We start from the raw sequence: 10,747 nt of genomic DNA, 5'->3' as shown, positions 1-10,747 counted from the left end.
TATACTAATGGCTGGTAACTCCATTGATATCAGCACTAGGCTGGGATCAGAGATAATTTTAAGGCACATTGAATAAGCTGCTGGTCCAAAAATACCATATGCATTCTGGAGTATTGTGGGTGAGGTACAGAAAAGTATATGAAGCCTGGCCACGCATGATAAAGAGTCTTCCATAGATCTACCAGACCATGAACCCGAAGTATCTTAAGAATTGAAGCCCTGGTTTTGACCACACAATAGCAGGTCTTATGATTAGTAGTATCAATCAAGTAATTGATAACGCAATTAAAGTCAGTCAGCTGATCGAACAGCCTGGCGTCATCTGTATTAGGGCCATATAATGCCCATATAGTCAAATTTTTCTCAAAGACCAATAATTGGGCAATCAACCACTTACCCTTAAAGTCAGAGGATGCTTTAAGAACAGTACAGTCCAAGTGGCTGCTACGTAGGATAGCGACCCCGTGGGTAGAAACAGTTTGATTGGTGTTACCCCAGCTGCCTCAAGAGGGAGCGATCATTGTAAGTGAGATGTGTCTCGGTTCAATATACTATATGGGGAATATAGGCAGCAATTTCTTCCTTAACTATTTGGTGCTTCAATTGTCGGTTAAGGCAAGCGTCATTCCAAAACACTACCCTAAATTGTGTCATCAGAAACATCTATCACCATCAGCTGTGGATTCTGCAAAGGTCAAATAATGTTAAAAAATTACACGCTTATTAAGGAAAGGACTGTGAGTAGTGCTGCTCATTTTCTCAAACCCCCCCCCCAAAAAAGCTAGAAAATGTGCCTAAACCCAACACCAGCAACCACAACCTTGACAGTGGAAGAAAAATCATCCCACCCTTAAGGCCTGTCTGGTCACCATGACAGCCCATAATGTACTCAGAAAAAAACATTCTTTCCCCAGGCCAGCCTTAAGCAGAAAGCAGAAACCCAACAGAGAAGTATTAGCATAACTACCCCAAGTGGTAGTATTTGTGAGAGCCATCAAATTGTTTCAAACTAAGCAAATACATGGACAATTATAACACAAGACCAAATGTTGGACTATATGAAAAAAATTGGCTGAGATCAGGGCCGCAGGGTGAGCCCTCAAATAAATTGCTTATCTAAGTAAAACATGCTTATGACTATCAGGATTGGCTGAGGTTGAGCTTTTGTTACTTTTGAGGTAGTCCACATGCAGTGGAAGTTAATGAGCACATTGGATTTAGGAGTCTATAGCTCAATCTGACAATTCGGGAAACCTCTTGTGAACAGCTGCACAACGAATTGCTGTGGGTCATCCCCCTCCTTTCCTTCTGGGATCCCAAAGACCTTAAGATTGTTGCCATGCTGTTGGTTCTCCAGGTCCTCAACCTTAGATTGGACCTTGGTAAGCAGACCATCATGTTCTCTGACATCTTTAGCAGTGGCTGATCTGGCCTCTTCCATGATTGCCACTCTCTATTGCAGCTCTGTGACCTGAGAGGTAAGAGTTGAAATCTTTGCTGTAATTACAGCCAATGAATGTTGTAGCTGGAGATTGTCCACTCGTGCCTGAGCGTAATGATGGACTGCCTCAGAGCGTTGGGTCTGCAATGGTTGCAATATTGTTGATAATGTGGGTTCGGTGGTCAATGTAGCTACAAGGTCAGTGTTTACGGAGCTTACATCACCTAGACTACCAGTCGAGATAGCTGCTGGGCTTTTACTGATTAGGAGAGACCAAAGGCTATTAATTGGTTGTTCAGGTACAGCAGAATCAGTCAATGGCTCCCTCTCAGAGCTACTTGGAATTTTCAAGTGGGCTTGTCCTACATGTGTGAGCTAGATTGATTGGGTCTAGAATTAGATTTGAGTTCAGGTTCCTGCTCACTGATACCACTCCCAAATGGCTGACTTATGTCCTTTGGGTAACCACCCATGCTGCTGCCCATTGCTGAGGGCATTATATTCTTCTTTGGGTTGGGGATAACCCACTGCCGTAGGTGATTGGATTTAGGATGAGCCTCAGTTGGGTCACGTTCCCTAGAGTTTGAGGCTTCTGCTTAGACTTGCCTTTGTCAGTGCCTTTGGAAGGACAGTTACCTCCTCCCTTACTCCTGCTCTGGGAGCCAGCCGTAATAGATTTGGGGGAGGGATCGTCCCTTGTATCAGATGCTATATGTTCAATCTGGGCATCTTGTTTTGTTTTTATCAAGGTGGCCAGATAAACATTTTCAGATATGGGGGCAGTGCATTCCCCATCTTCCCCATTGTTACTAAAACCAGAAACAGAATTAAACAAATCTGGCAGATCAGAACCTTCAAGTTCCCTGGCCACATCCAATGGATTTTTCAAAAACGAATTGCTAGAACCAGCCCCTTCAGCTCTTTCAGGCAACAAAATTGCTATAGTGCCCAATACATCAGAAACTGTTTCAATATGATTAGTAGAAAGTGCACAGTCACTAGGAGGTACAATGTAACCTTCCAAGGTAGCGTCAGTTAGATTTCTGGTTGAGACAAAGATGCCGCATGGCCTTCAGCCAGGACGTTCACATGAAGGCAGAATGTATGGAGCAAATTCCTCCCCCATGGGGCTTCTATTAACCTGAGCCAAAGGCGTAGTCTCTTCTGATAGTACACCCAGCTCCAGCAAATCCTGAGAAAGCAGGGAGCTGTCAGTCTAAGGTGCCAGGAATTTGGAGATAGATTGCCCTCCATTGACCACCTCCCTGCCTCTCTCTTTGAGCTATGGCAGGCAATCTGTACTGGGGTATTCATGGACTGCGCCCACAGCCTCCTTGGGTTGGGTGGGCTCTTGCATGCTTGACTGGCACCTACACAGCAACAGATACTGATCAGTGAAGCTGTATCTTCCAGGGAGAGGTGTGGTATATACCGGAGGTGAACAGAAGGATCAGCTGCATCCATTACAGGTGGGACAGTGAGTCTCAACAAATCAGGCTCATTGATGAACTTCAGTAAGTGGCGGGCTTAGCAGCGAGTGACAAATTGTGACCACATCAACTATCCGCCATCTATTTCCCAAATACCCTTTTCCAACGTGGCGGCTTACATTTTAACCCCCCCCTTTATCCTATTTTTCCCTTTCTATCTTTAATATGCAGAGGTACTCAGAGTTTTTTTAGCCACTGCCACCTCCGTATCACTTACATTCCTATATGGATGCGTTGTCATTAGGATTTCTTCCTCATCTAATGCCCAGCCTGACTGATTATTTTTCATTGAACTTTTGAAGTTGATTAAACTCCCAGGCATGGCTTATATTTGCCCTCAAATGAGCTGGTGGGTTCCTTCCTTCTGGTTTGGTAAGTACTCCTGAGTCACCAATTCCTGTATTCACCTTGCCTAGACACTGTGGGCCTCATTACGACCCTGGCGGATTTCCTCCAACCAGGGCCGCGGGACGCGGTGGCACCGCCGACAGGCCGGCGGTGCCCCGCGGGGCATTCTGACCGTGGCGGCTTAGCCGCGGTCAGTAAAGGGAAACCGGCGGTCTCCCGCCGGTTTCCCGCTGCCCCCAGGAATCCTCCAAGCCGGCGCAGCTTGCTGCGCCGGCTTGGGGATTCCGACTCCCCCTCCCGCCATCCAGTTCCTGGCGGTTCTCCCGCCGGGAACCGGATGGCGGGAGGGGGAGTCGCGGGGCCCCTGGGGGCCCCTACAAGTATTTCACTGTCTGCTTGGCAGACAGTGAAATACGCGACGGGTGCAAATGCACCCGTCGCACCTTCCCACTCCGCCGGCTCGATTACGAGCCGGCATCCTCGTGGGAAGGGAGTTTTTCCCTGGGCTGGCGGGCGGTCTTTTGGAGACCGCCCGCCAGCCCAGGGAAAAACTCATAATACCCTCCGCGGTCTTCTGACCGCGGAGCGGTATTATGGAGGGCGGCATCCTGGCGGGCGGCCTCCGCCGCCCGCCAGGGTCGTAATGAGGCCCTGTGTACTGCCCCAGGTAAGTGAATTTCCAGCTGTAGCAAGGTGGCAGTATTATGTGGCATAACTGGGGGTTTTACCTTGTGATACTAGCACGTTACCTCAAAGTGGACCTCAGATTCATACCACTAAACCTTAGCTCAGTCTTGGTATAGTGGCAACGAGCAGTCAGGTTACTTAGAAGAACATGTGTTAAGCATGCCACAGAACCAAAATGGACAATACATAATTGACATGACTCGAAAGAAATTTGGCATCATTTTATAAAAAATAAAACACATTTGTATATAATTTTAGACACCAAAACCAAGTTGCAGATAACCAGAGTCATCAATTTTGAAGAACTAAACAAATCATACTTTTGCAGAAATGAGAAAATCTATTATTTCGGTCAATGTGAGAAAAAACAGTATGCAATTGGTCACTTGTGAGGTGAGTTCCTTGGAACCCACCTGGGGTTAAGGTTTTGCAGATCCCTAGACCAAGTCTCAGTATTTCATTACTGTGCCCAGGGAGTCCAGGGGCAGATGTGCTCTGGCTATCCTCGGTGATGACTGGATCCGTGGGTGCTGTCAAAATTGCAATACTTGACAAAAGCACACTTGGCAGTGGATTTATACTCTCCTTCAGACAGTGGAGGCCTTTGGGCTCCCAGGAACTGAAATCCACAGCTAGAACTTCACTACTATATCTGGTGGCTCCAGGTGCAGAGGTAGCTTTGGAACTGTCAATTGTGGGAGGGATCTGCCACAGATGCTTTGCCACTTAGCCAAAGTAACCTTCTTCAGGGTGCAGGATCTCAGCAGTGGGGTTGTTGCTGATGTCGGTCACTATTGCTGGGAGTAGCTTTGGAGTTGATGATGTCCAGGAAGGGTGGCGACACTAATCCACTGGTACTTCATTGGCTGGAGGTCGACTGGAGTGGTGTAGAAGCTTGAAACATGGTGTGAGCCTCACTAAGCTCCCAGGGTGCAGGTCACCCACTTTGTTTGGGCTCACGTAACAGGAGCCTGATGGGTTGCACTTCTTGTGAAACAGATCAATGATTCTTCTGCAGGTTGCAGGTGACTCGTTCTACCAATCAGGGGATCTGCTTAAGTTTCTGGCATCCACCGGAGTCCTTCTTGCAGGGAGCAATGAACGTTTGCCTTGGGCACACGTGGAACACACAGTTCCAGTATATGGTCCCTTCAAGGCACTTACATGTCCTATCTTTGCTCTAGGGCAGAATCCAGAGTCCTGTTGTTGATGATGGCATCTTCTCTGTCCCTCTTCTCAAATTCAATGTCAGGACTGAGATTTTGGTGCCAGGGGAGCTCCTTAAATTCTAATTTAGGAGGTGTTAATGATGTGGGGGCTGTGGCCAAAGGGCTACTGATCCATGGGGCTAGCCCGTCTCTGTAGTGATGACTCCCTGTGGGAGTAGGTAACTTTTCTACCCAGAACCCTCTAATTCAGGGTTTACCATGATGACAAAAACATTCCTCAGCTGTACAGACCTCCAAATTCCCCCTAGGTGTGTGGCTAGCCTTCTGGGTGCGTATGCCTCCTGACTACCTAATTTTCCTGCCTGTCAGCTTGAACATAGTAGGGGACAAGATATCACATATCAAGGAAGATGAAAAGCCTTTGAGGCTCTCCACCTTGAATACTGTAAACACTAGCCATCCTTGAAGGGAATAGGTGTGACCTCCTTCCCGCCCACGTCCTTTGTCTCCATCCCGGTGAAGTGCTAGCACAACAAGCAGGGGGCAGACCGCACAAGAAAGATGGCAAACTTAGTGGACGTCCTCTGAGGATGCCACCTAGGTACATGCTAGGTAAACCTGGGCACATAAATCATGTTCAGGGTTAAAAACCACAGTGTTTGACACTAACCATAGGGGAATTTGGTTGGGCCATCATAGAGCAGGACATCTGGGGTCTGCCCGGGTGTCAGCCTATGTTATCCTAGGGACTGCTGGTCACTTGAGGTACCATTAAGTTTTAAATGCTATCACAGGGCCATATATGTCCACACTCATAACACAGCACACCCTGCCTCTAGGGATGACTGACCTCTGCTAAGGGCAGTGAAGGGGCACTGTCTGGACCCGGTATGGGTAAATCAAACTCGAGCAGGCAAACTGCTCATGTAGGCTGACATGGCCGATCTATAGGCTTTGCTTTTGCTCAGGTAAATCAGGGGGGCACAATCAGTGCTGCAGCCCAAGTGACCCCTTTACCATCCCTGCCATCGGTACTACCGGTACCATTTACTAGGGCCTTGCCAATTGGGTTTACCAAATGATACTGCAATTTAAGGGAGAGAGCACTGGCACTAAGGTCTGATTAGCAGGGCTCAGTACACTTTCTGATAAAAAACGACAGCATCAAGCAGCAAAAAACTGGGGGGTAATGGGGTTGACCATCCATAAAGGGCACTTCACAACACCAGTTTTCTATTGAACGTTTACATTAGTACCCCTTGTTTAATTTCCATATAATTTTGCACATTCAGGACATTTCCTTTGCTTCCCTCTGTAAGATGAATGGAATGTGCTCTGCACTACACCTTATACCACCTTCCCACCTTTTTGTAGTCTAAATTCTGATTGCTAACACCTAATGGTTTTGTTGCAAGGACACTTTGTCACAAGTGATTTGAATAATGATAAGCATCCTAGCAGGTCTCGATTATTTTTACATGCCTCGTGGTTAATTTAGTTTTAAAGACTACACCCTTTCCTTTTAGAAAATCTACTTAAGTTCTGCAAGTAATCTTCATCCTCATGATAACCATCTAACTTTCTTCAAAGGGTTCAAACAGCATCAGTGAGCACAGACACAGGCCCTCATTCTGACCTTGGCGGTCTTTTCGCGAGACCGCCGAGTTACCGCCGCGGTGAAGACCGCCGACCGCGGCGGTATGCCGCTGTGCGCATTCCGACCGCTGGGAGCGTTCCGCCGGGAAACCGCCAGCAGCCACACTGGCGGTCGGCGGAAAAGTGGAGACTGGTCAACCTCCACCGCCACGCCAGCAGAACACCGCCCACAGAATTACGACCCACATATCTGTGTGGCGGTGTTCTGTTGGCGGTCACCTCCCCATGGCTCCCGTCGCCTCCCGGAGGACCAACGCACAAGGTAAGTTGACTGTCCGTGAGGGGAGGGGGAGGGGGGGTGTTGTGTGATGAGGGCGTGCATGGGGGTGTGCGTGTGAGTGTGTAGAGGGGGTGTGTGAGTGCGTGTATGCGGGCGGGGGGTGCTGCTGTGTCTATTGGTAATGTGTGCTGTTCGGCAGGTGCGCATGTCTGCATGTATGTGTGCGGGTATGTGTCCCCGTTGTGTATGTGTGTGTAGGGGGTGTGTATATGTGCATGTTGGGGGTGTGTGCATGTCGGGGTGCATGTATGTGCATGTCGGGGTGGGGGTGGGGAAGGGGTTCGTACCACCTCTGGGGGTGGCAGGGGGGTGGAGGGTGTGGGGGAGGACTCGGGTGGGTAGTGGGGGGTGGGGGAGACCCCTATCAGTGCCAGGGAAGGAATTCCCTGGCCCCGATAGTGCTTACCGCCATGGTTCGCATGGCGGTTCCCGACCGCCAGAAACCGCGGCGGTAGGCAGGGTCATGATACCGTTGGCGGTCTTGGGACGACCGCCGGGCCGGAGTGCGCAAACTCCAGCCCGGCGGTCATGACCGCCGTGGCGGTCGGAGTGGGGAAGTGGCGGTCGATCGCGGCGGTGACCGCCGCGGTCAGAATGCCATTTTTCTGACCGCCGGTCTGTTCGCGGTCCGACCGCCGCCTCTCCGCCGACCGCCAAGGTCAGAATGAGGGCCACAGTCTACTAAGAAGATGGTCAATTAGGAGCTGCAGTATTTGATGTATGAGCCCTTCAGCTGACGATCACATTGTCTACCAGCTCATTTTTTATCATATTTTTGTCTTCATCACTGCACCCACCTGCACTGTATGATCACTTTGCACAGAGGCACTGCTTAATGTGGATCCTTTTGTACATGTTTGAATTCTGAGTTATTTGTTGTTTTTGATGACTCTGTATATAAAGGATGATTGTATGTTATTCTATTTTTACATACACTGTTTGCTTGATTGAAATAAGTGGCAGTAATTAATTATTTTTGAATAATTTACTAAATGATACCTAGAAGGAACTGTGTTGTTTTAAAGTATTATGTACCCTGTCCTTCTAGGTCTAACGGTATCTTCTGTGCTTTTAATAGAAATCTGACTTTGCCATCATGTTGGATTATTAACTCATTGAATCACTGTTCTAACTATCCTCAAACTGATGGTATACATTATGAGCTGTTATAATGTAATACAGTAAAAAAATGCCTTTGTTGATTGCCAGGAAATATTAAAGTTTTGTATATATGTCCTACTTTTAAATCCCATTCACCCTACGCAATGAGCCCTTAAACCCTACCTTCAGAGTAAATTCTAAGTATTAAAAGGGAAGATTTAGGCCTGGCAAAAGATTTATTTTGCCAGGTTGATTATTCAGTTTTAAAACTGCACAGCAAGGCTGAAATGGCAGGCTTGGAGTCATGTTTTCAGTCATCAATTCAGTGGTGGCACAATAAGAGCTGCAGGTCACTAGTGACATTTATCTTACAGGTCCTGAATACACAGAGTACTGTATACTAGGTACTTAAAAGCAAGTTAGATATGCTAATCAGGGTTTAGACAATTCTACAAGTTTTTAGGGAACAATGTACATACACTTCAAAAAGTCCATGAAATCAGCACCATCAGTCCAAACATTCTGAGGTGACTATGTAAAAAGTGACTTTCCCTTGCTCCAAGGAACAGACTTTTCACCAGAAAAAAGTGTGATTGGTTGAAGCAGTAACACACAACGTTAGCTTGAAAAAGAAACATGCAATAAAGTTCCCAAAACCAGTTAAGAAAAGATAAATAAAGAAATAACATAAAATTGGTTAAAATAATGAATCGCAGCTTTGCATTTTCAAAGTGTTCAAGCTCAAAAAGAAAAAAGAACATTGGTGTTATAAAAGCCAGGTTTAGTATGCCACTTGGAAAGCACTACCAGTCCCCAGTTTCAAATTTCAAGTTTTTAGCTGGAGACACCTCAGACATCTTCATTTGTAGATCAGGCAGGATTCTTCCATCTTTTTCTGAGTCTTCCAGGTCCAGGAGTGTTCAGATGAACTTATGGAATGGTTCCATGGCACCATTCTATCCAGTGCACTAGCAATTGAGTGGGTACATTCTTAGGCCCAGTCCCTGTAGAATTCCAACCACCAGATATCAAATATTTAGAGCTCTTTCTGTCTTGTTTGCTTGCAAGATATCCTAATACCCATGTCTAATATGCAAGAGGAAAGCTTCTCTCTTCAGAGTTCCTAGCCCCAGGTCCTGCTCAGTGAACAGAAAGTATCATCGCTCTTCCTGGTCTGGGAACAGATTATCTGCTACGATGGGACAATATCTGAGAAATCCCCTGAGGAAAGGCATTTGCCTCTGTGACAGAGTCAGAGAAATGGAGGCTGATTGGCATTACAGTGGTTTATGATTTTTATTTCTTTTTGTATAGTTATGATAGAGTCTTTTGTTATACAAGTGTTTCTTTTTCCTTTCTTTTTATCTCTCTTTCTTTTCTTTTTTTTCCTCTCATTCATTCTTGAACTTCTTCACTTTGTTCTGTCTTCTTTTCCAGATGGTGACTCAGGAGGCACATAGGAGGAAAGAAAAACAGAATGATTGTTTTAGGAGGTAGGTATTATTGGTGTTACTCTCTCTCTCTTTCTTTTTCTCTCTCCCTCTGTCTTCTCTGCCCCTTTTCTTTCCTGTTTTCTGTCCTTCTCTTTTCTTTGTTTTGGGGTTATCTTTTACTCTCTGTTATGTCTGTTCTTAGGTCGTTAAGATTCTTCCTTTCTATTTTCTGCCTTTTCTCTATCCCTGTGTCTCCGTCTTCTTTTCTTTCTTTCATTGGTTCCAAAAACTTCTCAATACCCTTCTGTCTCTTTATCCAATTTTACCAGTCTGGTCTCTTTTTTTTTTAAGTTTCTTTTATATATATGAACTTTCCTTTCCTTCATTTTCCCTTTTTAGACTCTCTCTTTTATAATCCCCTCTAGTTACCCGTGAATCAGTGAGTGATATAATGAAACCAAAAGTACAACTAAAACCTAAATCGAAGTGTGAATATGCCCAGGTTAAAATGCCACAGTTTCCCACTTCCCTCCTTCTGTTGTCTGACTTTAAACCCAATTCCCGTTTTCCCCTTTTCCCACTTTGGTTTAGGACCCTACCTGCCTGGGCCACGCTCTTCCCAGAGTGTGGCCGGTCTGTTCGCTCCGTCTCTCCTCCCTGTCGCCTTCCTCCGAATTCTATCCAGGGTTGCTTGGCGTCTCTTCGTAAAGTCATCTTCTTCCTGGCGTCTGTTCTGGTCCGCTGGTCCGACACTCCAGCACATCCATGTCATCTCCTCCGGGAGACAACACCCTCCCCCCTTACTCATTCTGCACAAGTTTAAAACCCGTTCTGCTTCCGCGTTCGTCCTCCCGGGATTGGCTGCAGCAGCTCCCATTACTTCCTGGTCAGTGTGGACGGACTCGAATGTGCCCCCGGCGTATGTCTGGTCCGCGTCTGTGTTCACTCAGAAATTCCCTATCCTATTGTAATAGGCCAGCAATTACTTCTATTGGCCTCCCTGCTAATAGAGCTCACAGTATTATTGTCTAGCAGGAAGACCTTTTCACACATCATTCTGATGCTAATTGCTGCAAGTCAAGCAAATAGAAACCAATATAACCAGTTTACTATAGTCAGTCCTTCTGGCGGCACATAGTATG

At 46.6% G+C, this 10,747-nt stretch overlaps 1 long non-coding RNA gene across 1 annotated transcript; it reads right to left on the bottom strand.

Annotated features, from left to right (window-relative positions):
* Positions 1-9,453: 9,453 nt before the first annotated feature.
* On the bottom strand, positions 9,454-10,445 carry LOC138297275 (uncharacterized). The gene is made up of 2 exons (XR_011203991.1): positions 10,205-10,445; positions 9,454-9,616 (listed from the first exon to the last, which is right to left on the bottom strand). It is a non-coding gene; the product is annotated as an uncharacterized lncRNA (long non-coding RNA).
* Positions 10,446-10,747: the final 302 nt, after the last annotated feature.

The sequence above is a fragment of the Pleurodeles waltl genome, chromosome 5 (genome assembly GCF_031143425.1).
Source record: "Pleurodeles waltl isolate 20211129_DDA chromosome 5, aPleWal1.hap1.20221129, whole genome shotgun sequence".
Taxonomy (NCBI): domain Eukaryota; kingdom Metazoa; phylum Chordata; class Amphibia; order Caudata; family Salamandridae; genus Pleurodeles; species Pleurodeles waltl.
The sequence above is the reverse complement of the archived record's forward strand: the minus strand, read 5'-3'. Positions and strand labels throughout refer to the sequence as shown.